The 23972-nt window shown below is 37.0% G+C and overlaps 1 long non-coding RNA gene across 1 annotated transcript in view; it reads left to right on the top strand.

Moving 5' to 3' along the window:
- LOC120891655 (uncharacterized) overlaps positions 1–20242 on the top strand; it is a 55418-nt gene extending 35176 nt beyond the window's left edge. Inside the window, exons 2-4 of the long non-coding RNA XR_013431268.1 lie at positions 10863–10989; positions 14394–14511; positions 15535–20242. This is a non-coding gene — a long non-coding RNA (uncharacterized LOC120891655). The remainder of the gene's footprint in view (positions 1–10862; positions 10990–14393; positions 14512–15534) is intronic.
- Positions 20243–23972: the final 3730 nt, after the last annotated feature.

Raw genomic sequence — 23972 nt, 5'->3', positions numbered from 1 at the left:
ACATTTAACATGGCTTGTTTTCAGAAGATATAACATCATCCCTAAGGCACCTCCTTGTTTGTGAGGACTTTAACTTCATAGAAAGAAGACAGGAATTAAAAACTTCCCCCTGTGATGGTCCTGAGGATAGGACCTAGGTGTGTTTTTCCAGTGAGCTCTATCGTCATCCCATTTTTATTTTTCTTTGAGATATGGTCCTGTCAAGTTAGTGGGGCTAGACTCAAAGTTGTAACCCTCCAGACTCGGCTTCCCAAGCAGCTGGGGTTACATGCATGTGCCATCACAGCCCCTGGCAGGGATTATAGTCTTTTTTGTTTTCTTTAGTTGTAGTGGACAGAGTACCTTTATTTTATATATTTATTTTTATGTGGTGCTGAGGATGGAGCCCAGTGCCTCACATGTGCTAGGCAGCTGCTCTACCCCTGAGCTCCCTCCCCCAGGGGTTACATTCCCGACTTTCATATTACAGGTTGGCTCAGGATCATATCTAGGTTTGCAAACGTGAATGTCCCATTTTTGTAAGTAGAAGGTAGAGGCCACAATGAGAGAAAATTTCTATCCTTATCCTTAGAAGTGGAACATCAAATGTGGGTTCACCTGCAACTTAGTATTTGAAGATTTCCCAGATATTAAAAAATATAAGCAAAAGAGACATGAGGTCAAGGCTCTGAGGAAGGGGGCACTAGGTATTTAAAACTGTGAGGCAGCCGACTGAGAAAATCAATGCTACGCTCCCTGGGTATGGGGAACAGTTTCCCTCACATTTAACTGTAGGATCACAGAAGACATACATGAAAATAAACCATTTAGTGGGTACATTTTTAAAAGATGATCATGGGTAGGACTTGGTCAGAAGTCATCATTGTCACACCCCACCCCCACGCCATTACGTCCCTTTTACCTCTTCCCACCTGAGCAGTCAAGCCACATCCACTCCTCAAGGTGCATTATTCCATGAAGAGAAAGGATTGAGTCCTTAGTGCTCTGGGGATCACAATGGGCAGATCTTTGCCTAGCTTATGCCAGAAACTAGCAAAGGAATGGCAGAGTTCAGGAACATCTCTCTTTTCTCTCACAAGCAAATAACTAAAGATTTCAATTATAAATTGATGAATGAAGTGAACTTGGGAGTATTTGCCCAAATATTTGGAACAGTGAAACCATAAATATTCAGCAGTCTAATGTTTTACTTATTCTTCTGCTTTCTTTTTGTTTTTTGGTGCTGGGGACTGATCCCAGGGGCACTCAACCTCTCAGCAACATCCCAGATCTTTTTTGTATTTTAGAGACAGGATCTCAGTGAGTTGCTTAGTGGTTTGCTAAGTTGTTGAGGCTGGCTTTGAACTCGCCATCAGAGACACTGGAATTACAGTCATGTACCGGTTTCATTTCATTGTTTGCACAAGTGCAGTTTTTCCATGTAATATAATCTACTGTGTGCTCTCAAATTGTTGCACTTTGTTAAAACTTCAAAGAGAATAGCATATTATCTTTGTATTAACAAACTTAAAGTAGAGACATATTTTATGCCTTGATAAAATCAGGTCAGGACAGTTTCCTAGTTTATTTATTTATTTATTTATTTTTGGTATTAGTTATTGGTCCCAGTGTCACTCAACCACAAAGCTACTTCCCTTTTTAAAAAAGTTTTATTTAGAAGCAGGGTCTAAATTATATAAGTTCCTACTAATTTGCTGAGGCTGACTTTGAACTTGTGAATTTCTGCCTTAGCCTCCCAAGCCATTGGGACTGCAAGTATGTGCCCTCACTCCCAGTTTCTTCATTCTTTTGTAGTTATTTCTCTATTGTTGTATAAATTCAAGTTCAATAACAGTGTTTGACAATATACATTCAGAGAAAAGTCAGTGATGTAGGTAAGCAATTTAACATGTCCACTAGAAAGTATGTTATATATTCCCCGTGGCATATTACTCAGCCATCAACACAACAAACTCCTCTAATGGTCAGCAAAATAGATGCGATTGGATGAGGTCATGCTAAGTGAAGAAATATACACAAAAAAGTGTCACATCTCATATGTTAACGGAAATAAAATCATGTGAAAGTGGAATAGTGATTAGTATGGCTGAGGAGTGTGTGGGGCTATCAAGGGTAGAAGAAGGTGTGGGGATATTATGAATAGATGTATGTGTATATATAAACACACTGAATCCCATTAACATGTGCAATTGCTATGTGATAATAAAACCCATCATATCTCATATTTTCCTAATTCTGCACTAAGAACAGAATCCTGTCTTTTGGAATTTCCAGTGTATGATGTGATATTATTGATGATGCTCCCTGATAACCACCAGGCTCTCCCTACACATCCATTTTTTTTCTTCCAGACTCTGCACATAGAGTGTGCAGTGTATTTCTGTGCCCGGATCACCTCGTTTAGCATGAGGTCCTCCAGCTTCATCTGTGTTATTGGAGAATATTCTTTTTTTTCTGGAGTTTGGACCCAGGGTTGCCTTACCAGTGAGAGAGATCCCCAGTCCTTTTGTTTTTCAGTTTTAAGACGGAATGTTACCAAACTCCTGAGGCCGACCTTCACATTTGCCACCACTGCCACATACTTCATTCTTCTTTTGAAAGCTGAGCAATAAGTGAGGTGTGCAGGCACATTTCTTTTGTCATGCTAGGGACGTGGGAGGCTGAGGGAGGAGAATCACTATCTTGGAGCCAGCTCTGCATGTTGATGAGACCCTCTGCACCTTAAAAGATCTTCTCTCAAGATAATTGTAAAAAACTGAAAAGGTTATATATGTATAGAGATATGTCTGTGTGGAAACACATGATACATCTCTATTATCTATAATATACTATAGGTTCTTCTTACTGAGTTACTTTGATGGAAATTTAGGTTGTGGGTAGTGTTGTGGTTAACTTAGGAGGGTAGATATTCCTAAAGATGATTCCATTTCCTTCAGTTGTTGAAGTGGTTAGTGGCAGCTGTCCATTTGAGTGGATTGAGATACCCAGAGAATTGGTGTGGAAGATCTCTGCAGGTGTCTGTGAGTGTGCTTCCAGAAGGCTGAGTCAGAAAGCATGGGGGATACCTGTAATGAACATACATATTTTGATTTGGTTTGGTTTGGGGGGAAAAAAAGCAAGAGAAGCCGTCACGGGCTTATGCTCCAAGCTCTTTGAATAGTTGATTCTCCAGCCATTGTGGACTTGCACCATTGGCTCTACTGGGGTCTTTTTTAAAAGAAACTTCTTTTAGTTAGTTATCCATTAGAGTAGAATGCACTTATATATCATCTATGTATGATATATCAAAGTATATAATTTCTCACTTTTCTGAGTATACATATTGCAGAATCACATGGGTCATACAGCCACATACATACATAAGGTAACAGTGTCAGTTTCACTCTATCTTTCTTATCCCCATAGCCCCTGGCTTCCCCTCCTTTCACTTCCCTCTGCCTAATCTAACATAATGCTATTCTCTTGTTTTTGCATAAAAATCTTAATACGTATATATATCACATTTTTTGTATCTCTGTATATAATGTATGTTGACACCCAATTCAAGTCTTCATACATATACTTTGGATAATGATGTCCATCACATTCCACCATCCTTGCTAACCCCTTTCCCCTATCTAGAATTCACCTATTCCTCCCATGCTCCCCTTCCCTACCCCACTATAGTCAGCCTCCTTATATCAGGAAAACATTCTGCATTTGTCTTGGGATTGGCTAACTTTATTAGCATTATCTTCTCCAACGCCATCCATTTACCTGCAAATATCATGATTTTATTCTCTTTTATTGCTGAGTAATATTCCATTGTGTATATATGCCACATTTTTTTATCCATTCATCCACTGAAGGGCATCTAGGTTGGCTCCACAGTTTAGCTGTTGTGAATTGTGCTGCTATAAACATTGATGTGGCTGTGTCCCTGTAGTGTGCTGATTTTAAGTCCTTTGGGTTTAGACTGAGGAGAGGAATAGCTGGGTCAAATGGTGGTTCCATTCCCATTTTGTCAATTTTTAAATTGCTTCTTTTGTTTCAATTTCATTGATTTCAACTCTGATTTTAATTGTTTTCTTCCTTTACTGCTTTGGGTGTTGATTTGTTTTGGGTTTTTTTTTCCATGTAGTTCTTTGAGATGTGATTTTAGGTCATTTATTTGTTGACTTTTTCTTTTTTTAAGGAATGAACTCCATGCAATGAACTTTTCTTAATAATGCCTTCATAGTGTCCCGGAGATTTTGATATATTGTATCTGTATTCTGATTCAACTCTAAGAATTTTTAATCTCCTCTTTGATGTCTTCTGCAACCCATTGTTCATTCACTAGCATATTATTTAGTCTCCAGGTGTTGGAGTAGCTTCTATTTTTATCATTGATTTCTAATTTCATTCCATTAAGGTCTGATGGAATGCAGGGTAGTACCTTTATTTTCTTGTATTTGCTAAGAGTTGCTTTGTGGCATAATATGCGGTCTATTTTAGAGAATCCATTTGCTGGTGAGAAGAAAGTGTCTTTGCTTGTTGAAGGATGAAATATTCTATATATGTTAGTGAAATATAAGTTATTGATGGTTTTATTGAGTTCTATAGTTTGGCTTTTGTTTGGAAGATCTATTTAGGGGTAAGAGAGATTTGTTAAAGTCACCAAGAATTATTGTGTTGTGGTCTATTTGACTCTTGAACTTGAGAAGAGTTTGTTTGAACATAGATGCTCCATTTGTTTGGGGCATGTATATTTCTCATTGTTCTGCCTTGTTGGTGTGTGGTTCCCTTAAGCAGTATGTAGTGTCCTCCTTTATCCCTTCTGATTAACTTTCACTTGAAGTCCACATTATTTGACATAAGGATGGAAACCCTTGCTTGCCTCCACAGTCCATGTGAGTGGTAAGATTCTTCCCAACCTTTCACCTTCAGGCTGTGGATGTCTTTTCCTGTGAGACGAGTCTCTGGAAGGCAGCATATTGTTGGGTCTTCTTTTTTTCATTCAATCTGCCAGTCTGTCTTTTGATTGCTGAGTTTTAGAAATGATCGTTCGGGGTTATTTTTGAGACAAGATTTGTATTCCCAGTCATTTTTGTTTATTTTTGGTATTTTACTTAACTTGGTTTCTCTTTGATAGGCTTTTCCTTTAGAATGATACCCACATTTTCTGACTTTCATTGTTTTTCGTTTCCTCCTCATGGAATATTTTGCCAAGGATGTGCTGTACAGCAGGCTTTCTAGCTGTAATTTTTTTTAACTTTTGTGTATCATGGAAGTTTTTTATTGTCATAATAACATTTAAATTGAAATCTAAAGTTTAATTTAGCCGGATATGATTCTTGGTTGGCATCCATTTTCTTATAGAGCTTCGTATAACTTGTTGCAGGATCTTGTAGCTTTCAGGGTCTCAGCTGAGAAGTCAGCACACATCCTAATTAGTTTTCCCCATAAGTAATCGGATTCCTTTCTCTGTGGCTTTAAAAATTCTCTATTATTCTGTACGCTAGGCATTTTCAGTATAATGTGCCTTGGTGTCGATCTGTTGTAATGTACCTCCTCCACCCCTTCTCTGTAATTTCTTCTGCTGTTCTGACCATGGATTCCAATAATGTAGTATCGTTGTTTGAGGCACATTCTTCCCGTGGTTTTTCATGTTGTTCATGCATCTTGCCTTGAAAACACAGCTAGAAGGGGTTACAGTTTTTACCCTATAGGCTTATAGTGCCCTAACAGATTCCAAAACCTCTCCTTTAAGTGGAAGATTGTATTGGAACTGTGAATACCAAACAATATGCAGCTTTAAATCAAATAGCTCTTATTAAGGTGTTCATGGCTTTGTCACAATATACAGAAAAGGCGAGTTCAATCCTTATCTACAATATAAACAATATGTTTGCAAAAGGATCTGCAGTTTCTAGTGTGGACAAAGAGAGAACCAGGAATGGGGTGTAGGATGAGATGTTGAGGGGTTAGGAGGTGAGGACACAGAGTTATTAGATCTTAGGAAGGGTGAAAGAGAAATCTAAAGAAGTTGGATACTAGCAGGAGAAAAGAGAGAAAGTGATTTTTGAGAAGACATGTAGGTGGGAAGACAGTAGAGAGAACAAAAAACAAACATAAAAATTAAAAATGTAGAAATAGGAGATAAAATAATATACAACACAACTGTAGTGTACTATTCACACCTCCCAGACCTCAGTAGCCTAATCCATGAGAAATTCTTGGTTTTACAAATGTTGGATGTGAGGGTGGAAGAAGAGGGAGAGAGAAAAGAGAAAAAGAATATCAAAGGAAGATACAAGGATTGTTTTTGTTGGGTGGTTTTTGTTTGGTGTTAACTTACATACCTCACCAAAAAATTACCTTTAATAACCTAATTTAAATATGGTAAAATACTTAGATTCTGCCCTAAAGATTAAACAAGTGTGTAAAGACATAAAAGTGACTCAAGATCACTTACAAGGCTAAATAAAATGATAATTTAGCTTTTCTGCTTCATTTGTCTCACAGTATTATGGGTGCACACTCTCCGTCCTGCACAGGGCATCCTGAGACCTTGGTCAATTCACAAAATGCCAGGTTCTCATTTCCCCACATTGTGCTTGCTCGTCATTCCACCTTAATCGCCAAGAAAGTCGCGAGCCTGGAAAACAACCAAATATAGATAAATTGCAAGATAATCATGAACTTTGAAAATTACCTCAGGAATCAATAGAAAACATGAGTAGACCCAGATGTGAAGAAATATAAAGTAGACCTACAAATCAACATTTAACTTAATTGCCAATATTTTTGAGCAGCTGAAAAGCTGATATGGGAGCCATGCCACTAGTCCCAGCTACCTGTGAGGCTACAGCAGGAGGAGGATTTGGGCTAAGGAATGTGAGGCCAACCTGGCAAAAACCCAGCTCGCAAAATCCACCCACCAAAAATCCAAACAGCAATCATTTTTAAAAGACGCTTTCACAGTTCATTTCTACCAAATATGTAATAAGGAATCAGTAACAGAAATTCATGATGACATCTAAAAATAGAAGAAAATGGACTAATTCTTTCTGTGAAGCCAGAATTACCAGATAACACAGCATAAGAATAGAAATGGCAGACCATCCTCCTATAGATGTTGACCCAGATAGTCAAACCCCTAGCAAACTGAGAATAACAACAAAAAGAAAGATTGGATTTCATGACCAAGAGGGACAATATGGTCAGTTTCAAAAAAAAAAAAATCAGAGAAAAGTTTTTGCCAGATCACTTACCAAATTACTGTAAAACCTATGGCCAAATAAGACCAGAGAAAAATTCTTTTTCCATCTACTAAAGGACAGATAAGAACTGTTTTCATATTTAATAGTGAGAACCTAAGTGTTTCACAATTTAGTTTTAGAAAAAAAAAAAGTATGGTTTTCTGACTTCTAAATATTGTTCTGAGAACATTGAATAGGATTTTATACATCAAAAGTCAGCACATGCAGATGATTCTATTGTTTATATGTTTCTAAGCAATTTCCATACACTAATGAAACATAAGACTTAAATTGGTTCAATTATGTCATTGGTTAAATGCTCAACATTAAGTCATGTAAATTATACATACTAGCAATGGGCAGTGTTAAAATTGAGGCATAAATTCATTCACAAATATAGGAAAAAGTAATTTAAAATAAAAGTATTAAGAACTGTTCACTGCAATGTAAAGGTGAAAGTAAAATACAAACAAAAACAAAAACAAAAAACACCTACGGAAACAAAATTGGAAAACGGCTAATATCCAATGATCAAAAGTTGGATTTTGTTAAAACCACAATATTTCATAGTGGGTCTGCAGATTCAATATAATTAAGCCAAAACCCAAAAGTCATTTTGTAAAAATTATCCAGCTGACTCTAAAAATCATAAAAATGCAAAAAAAATTAAATAACCAATATTGAAGTAAAAAATTGTGATCTTTTAGATTAAAATGTACATTGCAAACAAAATACATTGTGTAGGATATTAAATTTGGGTAAATATTTATTGTTGGGAGTCTCCCTGGCTCCAAAGACTAACTTCCCCATCCCCCAAGAAGAGCCGTCCAATGGTGAGCCCTGCTGGCTCACATGATCCTTACCCACCAATCGGACTAGCCTTGCTGTCTCACATGATCCTTACCCACCAATCAGAAAGCTCTCCATGGCAACTGTCAAACCATTCAACCTAACTGTCATAACTGTCAAACTACCCCCGGCTCTATAAATATGCAGAGCTGTTCCTCAGTAAATGGGCATTTTCTCCAATAATGATTTTGATCATTCTTTCATTTCTTTTTTTTTTAATTTATTTTTTAGTTATTGGCGGACACAACATCTTTGTTGGTATGTGGTGCTGAGGATGGAACCCAGGCCACATGCATGCCAGGCGAGCGCGCTACCGCTTGAGCCACATCCCCAGCCCATTCTTTCATTTCTTAGACTGCTGATGAGCAGTATTCCCATGCACGAAGTGAGGGTCTGTGTTAACCTAGGAAGAATTGGGCTGGGATTGACATTTCATCACAGCTACTACCTGCTGAGCTTGAGGGAATTTCGATTGCTTTCATGATAACTTTCTTCCTCCCAGATTTTCTGCACCTTCCCTACCATCAATGTTCTGTCTCGTGTTTCACCCAAGTATATCCCAGTAGGTATCATTATTGAAATCCACATATATTCCTGCTCTTCCTGCAGCTGACCTCTAGAACAAAAATGCAATTTAATGCATTTTAATGCACCAAGAGGTGAGTGGTTGAAAAGATTCTTCCTTGATCCTCATGCAGGCTGAAGTGTATTTATTTTATTTTTATTGATTTTAAAAAACAAATCACAGCAGAGTGCATTACAATTCTTATTACTGTATACAGCACAATTTCTTATCTATGGTTGTATAAAAAGTATGTTGTCACCAATTCATGTCTTCATACATGTACTTTGGCTGATGATGATGTCCATCATACTCCACCATCCTTGATAACCCCCTGCCCCCTCTTCTTCCCTCCCACCCCTGTTCCCCCTCCCTACCCCACTTTGAATCAGCCTCCTCATGTCAGAAAATATTTGGCATTTGTTTTTTTAGGGGGTTGGCTAACTTCACTTACCATCCATTTACTGCAAATGCCATGATTTCATCTACCTCTCTCTGTATCCCTCTCTACCTCTCTCTATGTATCTCTCTACATCTGTCTCTCTACATCTCTCTCCCTGTCTCTCTGCATCTGTCTCTGTGTCTCTACATCTCTACATCTCTCTCTACATCTCTGTCTCTGTGTCTCTCTCTGTCTCTCTGCATCTCATCTCTACATCTGTCTCTACATCTCTGTCTCTCTGTCTCTCTACATCTCTCTCTGTCTCATCTCTGCATCTCTGTGTGTCTCTCTCTGTCTCTACGTCTCTGCGTCTCTACATCTGTCTCTACATCTCTCTCTCTGTCTCTGTCTCTCTCCATCTCTACATCTCTCCATCTGTCTCTCTGCATCTGTGTCTCTACATCTCTCTCTCTCTACGTCTCTGTCTCTCTGCATCTCTACATCTGTCTCTCTCTACGTCTCTGTCTCTGCATCTCTACATCTGTCTCTCTGCATCTGTCTGTCTCTACATCTCTCTCTGTCTCTCATCTCTGCATCTCTGTCTGTGTCTCTCTGTCTCTCTGCATCTGTCTCTGTGTCTCTACATCTGTCTCTGTCTCTGTCTCTACGTCTCTGCGTCTCTACATCTCTCTCTGTCTCTCTGCATCTGTGTCTCTACATCTCTCTCTCTGCATCTGTCTCTCTACCTCTGTCTCTACGTCTCTGCCTGCATCTGTGTCTGTCTCTCCATCTTTCTACATTTGTCTCTGTCTCTCTACATCTCTCTCTCTACATCTGTCTCTCTATGTCTCTCCCTACATCTCTCTACATCTGGATCTGTATCTCTACATCTCTCTGTCTCTCTGCATCTGTGTCTACATCTCTCTCTACATCTGTCTCTCTACATCTGTCTGTCTCTACATCTCTCTACATCTGTCTGTCTCTCTCCATCTGTCTCTCTACATCTCTGTCTGTCTCTGTCTCTATGTCTCTGTCTCTCTACATCTGTCTCTGTCTCTCTGTGTCTCTACATCTGTCTCTCTACATCTCTGTCTCTCTCCATCTGTGTCTCTGCATCTCTGCATCTCTCTCTGTCTCTCTACATCTGTCTCGCTACATCTCTCTGCATCTCTACATCTCTCCATCTGTCTCTGTCTCATCTCTACATCTGTCTGTCTCTCTCCATATCTTTGTCTCTACATCTGTCTCTGCATCTCTGTCTCTGCATCTGCATCTCTCTGTCTCTCTCTACGTCTCTCTACATCTCTCTCTCTGTCTCTACATCTGTCTGTCTCTCTGCATCTCTACATCTGTCTCTGTCTCTCTCCATCTCTCCATCTGTCTCTCCATCTCTCTCCATTTCTCCATCTCTACATTTCTGCATCTGTCTCTGTCTCTATATCTTCCATCTCTACATCTGTCTCTGTGTCTCTACATCTCTCTACATTTCTACATCTCTCTGCATCTGTCTCTGTCTCTCTACATCTGTCTCTCCACATCTCTCTCTATATCTCTCTGCATCTCTACATCTCTCTCTCTGCGTGTCTGTCTCTGTATCTCTCTCTCTGCCTCTCTCTACATCTGTCCCTGTGTCTGTGTCTGTCTCTCCATCTCCATCTCTCTCTCTCTCTCTGCCTCTCTACACCTCTCTGTCCGTCTCTCTACATCTCTACATCTCTCTCTCTGCATCTGTGTGTCTCTACATCTGTCTCTCTCCATCTCTCTCTCTGTAGAGAGAGGTAGAGAGATAGATAAAGAGACATGTAGCGAGAGAGAGAGAAATATGACCTACCAATTTTTATTTCAGGAGCCATTGACATTCGGGGATGTGGCTATTGATTTCTCTGAGGAGGAATGGGAATGCCTGGATCCTGCTCAGCAGAATTTATATAGAGAAGTGATTTTGGAGACCTACAGCAACCTGGTCTTTGTGGGTGAGCATAACTTTTTTTTCACTAAAACTTCCTCATCAGAGTTCTTTCTGAACACGTGTAATGGATTTTCTGTGAAATTATCTGCCATGGAATGAAAGTCAAGATGGAAAAAGACTGCTCTTTTGAGAGTTGGTGTAAGTTGTATTATTTTACAAATCCTCTTATTCAACTACATCAATGGATATTTACAGTTTGGTTGGTTGGGTTTTTTTCTTAGCTTGTGTACAGTAGGATCCATGTTATAGACTGGGATTCCTCATATCAGTTAGTTGCTTCACAAATTAAGTTATGCACGACTCTTGTTTGTATTGCCAGTAATGTTATGTGTGCTTTTGCTTGTATAAATATTAAGCCTCTTTTGTCTATGACTTGTATTTTATCTTGATTGGCTTTTCATTCTGCCCATGTACATGGAAATTGAAGTTTCCTATATGTAAATGTAAAGGGGATTAATGGCAGTGATACTCGAATGCTGAACTACACCCCAAGCTCCTTTTCACTCAAATTTGGAGAGACGTTCTCACTAAGTAATTAAGGATGTCTTGAATTTGCAATTCTCCTGCCTCAGACTTCCTAGTAGCTGAGATTACATGCATGCCCATCATTTGTATGTGGACGAGTTTGTTCTTATTTATAGCATAAAGACCACATTATTTTAAATGTAGCTTTGAGAAATGTTGCAGTTCTCTTTATCTTAACTTTCATTGTAGTCAAAACCACACAATAAAACTTACCGTCTCCAAAATTTTAAATGTTCGGTAACATTAATTCAAATTGTTATGCAATGTATCTCTAAAAAGTTTACATCTCAAAAAAAATCAATTCCTAGGAAGCAAGGGCTCATTTCTGTCTCCCCATCACAAAAACATTCTTTTTTTCAGAAAGCTTCTTTTTTAATTTAGAGATGTTATAATTCTGCAGTGACATATTTCAGTTAACCAAGTGTACATACATTTTGTAAGATATATAGTTAGAATAAATTCTTTCACTTCAAAGTTCTATAGTTTAAGGGATATTTGGTTTGCATCCCCCATGATGGCTCTGTTGAATAACATTGTACAACACTGGTGTTCAATGTTTTTAATTTGCTATTGATGTCAGGGCTTATTACCACACTCACTCAAAAGTCTGTCTACCTGACTCCATGTCTGCATTTACAATTGAACGCTGTAACTTTTAGTATTTTTTTTTTTAGCAGGAAAATATTCTTCTAATTTTATTTGCATTTTGGGGGATATTCATAACAATTTAATTTTTCTCTCTGTAGAAGAAAATTTAACAATGGGAGTTTGATGAATATTACCTGGAGCCTTTAGATAAAATTAAAAGATGTTTATACTACTTAAAGTTATCTTTCAATTCTTTGAACACTCTTGGGCATGCTGTTTTTAATCAACTGACACATATTTAGGGATTTTTGAACATTCCTACTGACTTCAAATTTTTATTCCGTGTTGGTTACAAAATAACTATCACTTAAATATTAATTAACCTTTGTTTTAATGCATAAAATTTGTCTATCCAGCATAATATCCCATTTGTGATTAAGAACAGGGATTAAATTAGTCTACAATAGTTTCAAAATATTTTCAAAGTCTTATGCTTTGCAATTACCATTTTGCTTCACTGTTTTACTTCACCATTTTACTTCCCTTTTCAGTAAGTGGGGATTGATGTCTCCTAGGATGACAGTGATTCTTGGTTTTCATTCAACTCTCTCAATGTTTTCTTTGTGTGTGTGGAAGTAGGATGTTCACTGTGAATGTATTTGCTCTTAATTCAGAACCTAGGGAAAGGTTCCTTTTCTCTATTTTGCCTCTTAAAGGTTTTTTAAAATGTAAAACATCTTCTGTGTCCTGTAACTGTCTTAAACTATGTTTTGTGTACTATAATAGACAGCCTAGGTTTTCTTCAGTCACTTTTGTATGTGTCATTCTTATATCCCTTTGCTTTCAGCATGTGTGTGTCCTTAGACTTAGAGTATCCTCTGGAATACACCTACAGTTGTAATTTTTAGAATTAATTTAGATAGCCAAGGTTTGTTTTGATCAGAATTTTGTCATCTTGCATTTGCCAACAACAAAAAAACATCCTAAAAATAAAGAATCTCCTACTCATACTTTGAGTACCAACTTGACTTCACTTTATTTAAAAATTGAATATATTTATGTGTCCTTTCAAAATTATTGTTACAGGTATATATGCCTATCAACAGTTTCCTTTTTATGCTTTTGTCTTCCAAATTCTATTGCAAAATTACATGTTTTGAGACCCATCATTACAATAAAATAAAATTGTTTGGGCCAAGAAATGTTTAGAATTTCATATGACTTGTGTTGCTGTACACACATTTTAGTATGAAGGATTACCTTTTGTACTTTGTGGAGAACAGATCTAGTGTTGATGAGTAGTGTGTGCATTTTTATGTATTTAAAGTCTTCATTTTCCTTCTCTTTTGAAAGATAGTAGCTGTGAATATGATGTCTTGGTTGAAAATTTTATTATTTCATCCCTTGAAAATAGCCCTGAATTCCTTTGTGTGTTGTGAAGTTTCGACTAAGGATTTCACAATTATATAGTTACACATTTCTAGGTGACCCATCCTTTTCTCTTGGATGCTCTCAATAGTCTGAGTTTTAAAACTTGGAGATAATTGAGCTACTTGGATGTTTTATTTTTCTTCTTTTCTGCAATGTGTTTACTAGTACCAGAAAGAGAACTTAAGGGTGATTTAGCACTTTGCATTTTTTACTTTGAATGGCCTTGAAATTTGGATCCTCTGGCTCAACCTCCTATGTTGCTGTGTACAACCACCCCTGACTCTTTCCGACACTTTCTAAAGAAAGACTTTAAATACACATTCTCTGCTTATTACTATTAACAATTCTTGACTAAACTTTATTTTTGTGTGTGTTGGTTTAGTTCAGTAAACTTCTTTTAAATAATTTACTATTCCCTTTGAGTAATTCATAACTTAAAGTTGATTTAGCCATGTTTTTTGTTGTTGGTAAGCAGGAATCCCTTTTTGAACAGTCCCCAAATATTTGCATGTTTCATATTTTTCTTTTTTTAAAATGAAACAGAAGAAAGTTGGTAGATTTTTAAAATATATTGTGAAGGAGGAAAGGCTGTGAAACACAATTTGTCTTCCACTACTATATTACTCTACATAGGAATGTACTCATCTTGGATACTGTGAACATTAAGATGGTTTGGAAAGTTCTCAAAGTAATTTCCTGTGTACATTTTTATTTGATTTATATATTTCTGCAGTAACGATGGACTTGGATTTAACAATCCACTCCCCTGCTGATGTTCCTTTATTGCTGTAATTTCCTATGTTTGCAAAATATGCTCAGCCCCGTACCATAAGTAAACAAGATGGTTATTTTTATTTATTTCAGCCATGACTTCTCATCATCCTCAAGAAATTTTACCAGAGCAGGGAATAAAAGAGAGAAGGAAGATATGGAAAGAGTGACCTTGACCATTTACAACTAAGAAAACCATGGGAAAATATAGGTGAGAGTAAAGTTCAAAAATCATATTATAATAGACAAAACCAATTAGTAGTCCCTATTTATGATAAAAATTATATTGTCAAAACACACCAGGAACAATTAATATCTGAAAAAAAATTCAATTTATTCCACTTACTTTTGAGGAGCTTTATATGTCTTTAAGAATATACAACAGTCATTTTAAAGACTATATTTCCTCTGAAAGTAAATGTGGAAAATTTGAAAAGAAATATGGTCCATGCATCAGTTTTTAACTTGGCCAATTATTAATGTAGCACTGAATTAATCTTCCAGTCAAACATTCACACAGAGAAGATATTTAAGACAAATTACTTAAAGTGATACTTTGGAGAGTTTCTTTACAAAATGTCCATTTTTCTGCAACAAAACAGTTATTTCTCCTTGTGCCCAAGTACACAATATTAAGAATTGTAGAAAGGTTCCTACTTCCCCACTATTGCTCAATGACAATTCTGATCCAGATTTCTGGAAAGTGCACTATATAGATAATGTTATAAAGTAACACCATTAGCCATGTCTCTACCCTGAGTAATTACCACGATATTTACATTGCTGATAAAAATTACGAATATAGAGAAACTCCTAGTCATTTTCTAAAGGAAATTTGCCAAAATGTGGCAAAGTCTTGCTTCAGTGCTCAGAAGCTATTACTCATCCAAATATTCATAGTCAAGACAAAACGTGCAAGTGTGAGGTATGTGAAAGGGCTCTTAATGACAGTGCAGAGCTTGCTCAATACAAGAGAATCTATAGAGAAGGAGAGCCCTATAAGTTTAGAAGATGTTGAGCAAGCCGATGCTTTCATATATTCCTTAAACACAGCAGATACTTTGACAGTGATAAACCCTACAAATTTAAAAGAAAGCAGAATAACCTTTAGTGAAAGGTTACAACTTGTTAAACTTCAGTAGTTTTATACTGAAGACATGTAAATGTAAAAAGTCTAGCAAAGCCTTAAAAGATTGTTCAACTCTTACTCAACACCAAAAAATTTATTCTGCAGCGAAGACCTACCAATGTGAAGAATGCAACACACTGAAGAACTTCATTCAACATCACAGTGTTCATACAGGAGATATGCCATGTAAAGAATGTGAAAAAACTTCAAATAAAAGCTCCAATCTTATTTGTCACTAGTGGACATACACTGGAGAGATGCCCCACATATGTAAACAATTTTGCGAAGCTTTCAGTCAAAAACCAAGCCTTAAAAATCACCAGAGAATTCATATTGGAGAGAAGCCCTACAAATGTAAAGTGTGTGGCATGAGTTTTAATAGAAACTCAAATCTTGATTGCCACAACAGGATTCATACTGGAGAGAAGCCCTACAAATGTAAGTTGTGTGACAAGAGTTTTAATCAATCATCATCACTTACTCAGCACCAGCGAATCCACACTGGAGAGAAGCCCTACAAATGTGAAGAGTGTGGCAAAGCTTTTAATAGCATCTCACGTCTTAGTTGCCACAAGAGGATTCATACTGGTAAGAAGCCATACAAATGTGAAGAATGTGGCAAGGATTTTCATCAACAATCATCACTTACTCGACACCAGAAAACCCATCCTAGAGAGAAGTCCTATAAATGTGAAGAATGGCAAACCTTTTAAAATTGAAGATCACATCTTAGTAACATTATAGAGTATACTGGAGAGAAGTTTTACAAGGAAAACATTGCATCCGTGTCTTTAACGATGAACTACTGTGAAATAATGGTTGATTCAACACTATTTCACACCAGAGATGATAGCACAGAAATTATACAAGTGTAAAATAGGTGTCAGTCTCCAACAGTTGTTCACACCCTACTCAAAACCTCAGAATTCATACAAGTAAGAGGACATGTGGAAAAATTTTTGCAAAGCTTTTGGACATTGATCAAACATTTTTGAAACACTGGGTTTCTATATGGTATAAATCCTCCAAAGTATGTGTCCAAGACTGTATTCAAATTTCAGACATTTTTCAGTTTCTTACCTCATACCTGTAGAAAATGTGGAATACCATTTGTCCAAAGTATGTACCTTAGATAACAGCAAAATATTTACAAAAACACCTTGACAAGAAATTTACTACAAATTTTTATACTTATCTATAGCCCATTCCTTGAAGTATTTGGGACCTAGGAGGGAAAAAATCATTTAAATGTAGAAAATGGGTAATTGCTTTTGACATTGGCTGAAAATTTTCTTAACATCTTTAGCTGATATTGTAGAAATAAGGAAATACAAATATAGAATAGTGCATCCCTAAAAGGATATAATTTTACTATAAATCAAAAAATTACTACATATTCTCAGTTTTCACAGCTGGAGAAAACATAATTCTCATTGTTGATTATTGCAGAAGTCTCTTAAGGTTTATATGAAATTTAAATTTTTAGTTTTTATTTTTGTACTTAAACTTAAGGACACTTAATCAGTAAACTGCATCCCCAGATTTTTTTTTTCATTTTTATTTAAAGATACGGTTTGCTAAGTTGATTAGGGCCTCACCAAGGTATGGTTTTTAACTTTCAAAGCTTCTCACGTCCCTAGGGTCACAGACATGGACCACCATGCCCGTTTTACAGAGGATTTTTTACTTATTTGCCTTACGGATGCAATTTGTTACTAAATAAAGTGAATTTCTTAATATCATTAAATGCATGACAAGGTTAACATTATTAGGTCACATACCTCCCATTATTCACTTTGCTAATGGATCAAATATAGCAAAACATTCTATTGGGTAAATAATGCTACATCGTCTCCATGGATTATTTCATATGTTTAGTCAAGTTCTATTTGGGGAATATTTATGTAAATTATATATTGTTGTTTGTAATTTGCAAAAATTAAGGTACAGGAAGGACATAGGAATACTAAAACAATGCCCAGATATCCCTAGTTTGTACAACTTTAACATTTCATCTTGTAGAGTTGCAGTACTCCCTAAAGGAGGGGATTAAAAAATTCTTATAAATGAAAATACAGACACAACATATTGAAATCTCTGGGACACTATGACAGCAGCACTAAGGAAAATCCATTGCATGGAGTTCATTCCTTAATAGAAAGAGCCAACAAATAAATGACCTCACATTACATCTCAAAGCCCTAGAAAAAGAAAAAAATCAGCAGTAAAACAGTAGAAAACAAGAAAAAAAAGCTAAAACCAATTAAATTAAAACAAAAGAAACAATTTAAAAAATTGAGAAAACTAAAAGTTGGTTCTTTGAAAAAAAATAAAATTGACAGACCCTTAGCCATGCTAACAAAGAGACAGAGAGAAATCAAATTACCAGAAGTCATAAAAAAGGCAATATCACAGCAGACACTACAGAAATACAAACAATAATTAGAGTATATGGTTTTAAAATAATTTCTAATAGCATAGAAGATAGTGAAGGCATCAATAAATTCCTTAAGTCATGTGATCTGCCCAGATTAAGTTGTGTTATATCTTCCTGACTCAAACAGACCAATATCAAGTGAGGGAATAGAAGAAGCCATCAGAAGATTCCCAACCAAAAAAGCCAAGTACTGGATGGATATGCAGCCAAGTTTTACTAGACCTTTAAAGAAGTAATACCAATACTCTTCAACCTATTTCTGGCAATAGAAAAAGAGGGAGTACTTCCAAATTCATTCCACGAGGCCAATATCACCCTGATCCCCAAACCAGGCAAAGACACTTCAAAGAAAGAAAACTTCAGACCAATATCTCTAATGAATATAAATGCAAAAATCCTCAAAAAAATTCTGGCAAATCGAATACAAAAACATATCAAAAATATCATGCACCATGATCAAGTGGGATTCATCCCCAGGATGCAAGGTTGGTTCAAAATACAGAAATCAATAAATGTAATTCATCACACCAACAGACTTCAAGAACCATATGATCATCCCAATAGATGCAGAAAAGCATTTGACAAAAATACAGCACCCCTTCATGTTCAAAACACTATAAAAAATAGGGATAACAGGACATCTCAACATTCTAAAGGCTGTCTACACTACACTAAGCCTCAGGCCGACATCATTCTCAATCGAGAAAAACTGAAGGCATTCCCTCTAAAAATTGAACAAGACAGGGATGCCCCCTCTCACCACTTCTATTCAATATAGTTCTTGAGACACTGTCCAAAGCAATTAGAAGAAATAAATTAAAGGAAAAGTATAGGAAAAGAAGAACTTAAACTAGCACTATTTGTTGACAATTGGATTCTATCCCTAGAAGACCCAGAAAACTTCTAGAACTAGTAAATGAATTCAGCAAAGTAGCAGGATATAAAATAAACACACATAAATCAAAGGCATTTCTGTATATCACTGACAAGTCCTCTGAGAAGGAAATGAGGAAAACTACCCATTCACAATATCCTCAAAAAAATAAAGTACTTGGGAATCAACTTAACAAAAGAGGTAAAAGATCTATACAATGAGAACTACAGAACTCTAAAGCAAGAAATCAAAGAAGACCTTAGAAGATGAAAAGATGTACCTTGCTCCTGGATAAGCAGAATTATCAAAATTACCATACTAACAAAATAACTATACAGGTTTAGTGTAATTCCAATAAAAACCCCAATGACATTGCTCATAGAAATAGAAAAAGCAATCATGAAATTCATCTGGAAAAATAAGACACAGAATAGCTAAAGTAATTCTAAGCAGGAAGAGCAGAACAGGTGGCATCACTATACCAGACCTTAAACTATACCACAGAGCAATAGTAAAAACAAAAAAAAAAAAACAAAAACAAAACAAAAAAAACAGCATGGTACGGGAACCAAAAAAGGAGGGTAGACCAATGGTACAGAATAGAGGAAACAGACTGACCCACAAAACTACAATTATCTTATATTAGACAATATAAAACTCAGATGCACAAAACTCAAAGTGGATCAAGGACCTAGGAATTAAAGCAGAGACTCTGCAGCTAACAGAATAAAAAGTAGGCTCTAATCTTCATCATGTGGGTTAGGTCCAAACTTCCTTAATAAGAAACCTATAGCACAAGAATCAACAAATGGGATGGATTCAAACTAAAAAGTTTTTTTCTCAGCAAAATAATAATAATAATAATAATTTGTGAGGTGAACAGAAAGCCTACATCCTAGGAGTGAATCTTTACCCCTCATACTTCATATCAAACACTAATCTTGAGGGTATATAAAGAACTCACCAAGCTAAGCACCAAAAAAAACCCAAAACAAAACAAAACAAAAAAAAGCAAATAACCCAGTCAACAAATGGGCCAAGAACATGAACCGACACTTCTTAGAAGAGAACATGCAATCAATCAACAAATATGAAAAAATTCCCATCATTCTAGCAATTAGTGAAGTGCAAATCAAAACTACTCTAAGATTCATCTCACTCCAGTCAGAATGGCAGCTATTATGGAGACACACAACAACAAGTGTTGGCAAGAATGTGGGGAAAGCGGAACACTCATACACTGCTGGTGGGACTGCAAATTGGTGCAGCTAATTTGGAAAGCAGTATGGAGATTCCCTGGAAAGCTGGGAATGGAACCACCACTTGACGCACCTATTTCTTTTCTTGGACTATACCCAAAGGACTTAAAAACAGCGTATTACAGGGACAGAGCCACATCAATGTTTATAGCAGCACAATTCACAATAGTTAAACTGGGCCAACCTTGCTATCCTTCAGTGGATAGATAAAAAAAAAAAAACCTGGCATTTATATATAATAGAATATTACTCAGCACTAAAAAAGAATAAAATCATGGCATTTGCAGGTAAATGGATGGCGTTGGAAAAGATAATGCTAAGTGACATTAGCCAATCCCAAAAAAACAAATGCTGAATATTTTCTCTGATATAAGGGAGTGACTCACATTGGGGTAGAAAGGGAGAGCATGGGAGGATTAGGTTAATTCTAGATAGGGAAGAGGGGTGGGGAGGGAAAGGGAGGGGGAAGGAGATTAGCAAGGATGGTGGAATATGCTAGACATCATTATACAAAATACATGTATGAAGATTTGAATCTGGTGACAACATACCTTTCATAGAGATATGAAAAATTGTGGTATATATGTGTATTAAGAATTGTAATGCAAAAAAGAGTACTTGTTTAATGGCATAAATTAGAGTGAACATAATTTGTATACAGAGATATGAGAAATTGTACTCTATATGTATAATAAGGATTGTAATGCATTCCACTGTTGCCAAGTATTAAAAAAATAAATTTACAAAAAAGAAAGGTATTGGAACTCCTTGGGGACACTATAAGCCTACAGGGTAAAAATTGCAACACCTTGAAAACACAGAGCTGGAAGGGAAGATGCATGAACAACATGAAAAAGCAAGCAAGTATGTGCCCCAAACAAAGATGCTACATTATTAGAACCCATGGTCAGAACAGCAGGAGAAATGACAGAAGGAGTGGAGGAGGTACATAATTTTCTGTGAATTAAAGGATGATATAAGAGAGCAAATATAGGCAGCAAAGATCATTTTGATAGAGATAAGCAAATACAGAAAGCAAAAGATTCCTTTAATAAGGAGATAGAGATTCTGAAAAGAACAAACACAAATCCTTGAAATGAAGGAAACAGTAAACCAATTTAAAAACTCAATAGGAGGGCTGGGGATGTGGCTCAAGCGGTAACGCGCTTGCCTGGCATGCGCGAACCACTGGGTTAGATCCTCAGCACAACATAATAAAGATGTTGTGTCAATCGAAAAATGAAAAAAATAAAAACAATTTAAAAACTCAATAGGAAGCATCTCCAACTGAATAGATCGCTTTGGAAGACAGGACCTCAGACATTGAAGGCAAAATATATAACCTGGGAAAAAAAAGTTGACCATAGTGAAGATGGTAAGAAACCATGAGCAGAGGATTCATGAATTATGGGATAATATGAAAAGTCCAAATTTAAAAATTATTGGGGGCCCCCTCCCCCGGCACCTGCAAGGTAGTGGACCTGCAACCCACCGGCAGGTCAGGCCTAGCAACCTGCGGAGGGACAGCTGCCCCACGCGCCTGCAGGTTAGGCGGACCTGCAACCCACCAGCAGAGCAGGTCCAGAGGCCTGCTGAGGGGCAGGCCGGCCCCCTCCCCCGTGCCTGCAAGGTAGGCGGAACTGTGACCACCGGCAGATCAGGCCCAGCGGCCTGCTGAGGGGCGGAGCCGCCCCATTCCCCCATACCTGCAAGGTAGGCGGACCTGCAACCCACCAGCAGGTCAGGCCCAGCAACCTGCGGAGTGACAGAGCTGCCCCACGCGCCTGCAGGGTAGGCAGACCTGCGACTGACGGGCAGAGAAGACCTAGCAGCCTGCCAGCATGGTAGACAGATCACCCCAATTGGAGGAGGATCACAGCCACTACCTGCCCTGCAAGGGAGTTTTTTCAACTATACAAGAGCAATATAAATAAATAGAGGGAAAATTTCAAAAACACAACAGTTTCACCAAGCAGAAAGAAACGCGAGCAGTATGAAAAGACAAGGAAAGAAAGGACCACAAGCAATGCAGGTCAACACAACTCTAGAAGAGGTAATAGCTGCAACAGACGGAATGTCAGATAAAGAGTTCAGGATATATATGCTTCAGATGATCTGGAGTCTCAAGGAAGACATGAGACAGCAAAATCAGACAATGAAAGATCACATTGACAAATCCAGGAAGTAAAAGATCAATTTCACAGGGAGATAGAGGTAATAAAAAACAAACAAATAGAAATCCTAGAAATGCAGGAAACAATAAACCAACTTAAAAACTCAATTGAGAATACTACCAGCAGAGTAGATCACTTAGAAGAGAGAACATTGGACAATGAAGACAAAGTATTTCAACTGGAAAAGAACATAGACAGCTCAACAAGTCTGCTAAGAAACCATGAGCAGAACATCCAAGAACTATGGGACAATATCAAAAGACCAAATTTAAGAGTCATTGGGATACAGGAAGGCACAGAGCTCCATACCAAAGGAATAAACAGTCTATTCAGTGAAATAACACAAGAAAACTTCCCAGACTTGAAGAATGAGACAGAATCCCAAATCCTAGAAGCCTACAGGACGCTGAACGTGCAAAATCATAAGAGATCCACACCTAGACACGTTATAATGAAGATGCCCAACATACAGAATAAGGAGAGAATTTTAAAAGCTACAAGAGAAAGGAAGCAGATTACATTTAGGGGCAAACCAATCAGGATAACAGCTGATCTTTCAACACAGACTCAAAGCTAGAAGATCCTGGAATAACATATTTCAAAACACTGAAAGAAAATGGGTTCCAACCAAGAATCTTGTATCCGGCGAAATTAAGCTTCAGGATGGAAGATGAAATTAAAACCTTCCACGATAAACAAAAGTTAAAAGAACTTGCAGCTAGAAAACCATCTCTTCAAAAAATCCTTGGCAAAACATTACAGGAAGAGGAAATGGAAAATAACATTGAAAACCAACAGTGGGAGGTAGGACAGTAAAGGGGGGAAAGTAGTCAAAGAGGATAACAAATCAGGTTTAGTAACATCAATAAACAAATATGGCTAGAAGAACAAACCATATCTCAATAATAACCCTAAATGTGAATGGCTTAAACTCACCAGTTAAGAGACACAGGCTAGTTGAATGTATCACAAAACAAGACCCAACAATATGCTGCCTACAGGAGACGCATTTGATAGGAAAAGATATTCATAGACTGAAGGTGAAAGGTTGGGAAAAATCATACCACTCATATGGACCGCAGAAACAAGCAGGAGTGTCCATACTCATATCAAATAAAATAGATTTCAAGCCAAAGTTAATCAAAAGGGATAAAGAGGGACACTACATACTGCTCAAGGGAACCACACACCAACAAGACATAACAATCATAAATATATATGCCCCAAACAACGGTGCAGCTGTGTTCATAAAGCAAACTCTTCTCAAGTTCAAGAGTCTAATAGACCACCATACAATAATCATGGGAGACTTCAACACACCTCTCTCACCACTGGACAGATCTTCCAAACAAAAGTTGAATAAGGAAACTATAGAACTCAATAACACAATTAACAACCTAGACTTAATTGACATATATAGAATATAGCACCCAACATCAAGCAGCTACACTTTTCTCAGCAGCACATGGAACCTTCTCAAAAATAGACCATATATTATGTCACAGGGCAACTCTTAGACAATATAAAGGAGTAGAGATAATACCATGCATCTTATCTGATCATAATGGAATGAAATTGAAAATCAACGATAAAAGAAGGAAGGAAAAATCATGCATCACTTGGAGAATGAACAATAGGTTACTGAATGATCAATGGGTTTTAGAAGACATCAAGGAGGAAATTAAAAAATTCTTAGAGTTAAATGAAAACACAAACACAACCTATCGGAATCTATGGGACACATTGAAAGCAGTTCTAAGAGGAAAATTCATTGCTTGGAGTTCATTCCTTAAAAAAAG

This window comes from Ictidomys tridecemlineatus, chromosome 16 (assembly GCF_052094955.1).
Source record: "Ictidomys tridecemlineatus isolate mIctTri1 chromosome 16, mIctTri1.hap1, whole genome shotgun sequence".
NCBI classification, from domain to species: Eukaryota; Metazoa; Chordata; class Mammalia; order Rodentia; family Sciuridae; genus Ictidomys; species Ictidomys tridecemlineatus.
This window is presented reverse-complemented; position numbering and strand designations above follow the sequence as displayed.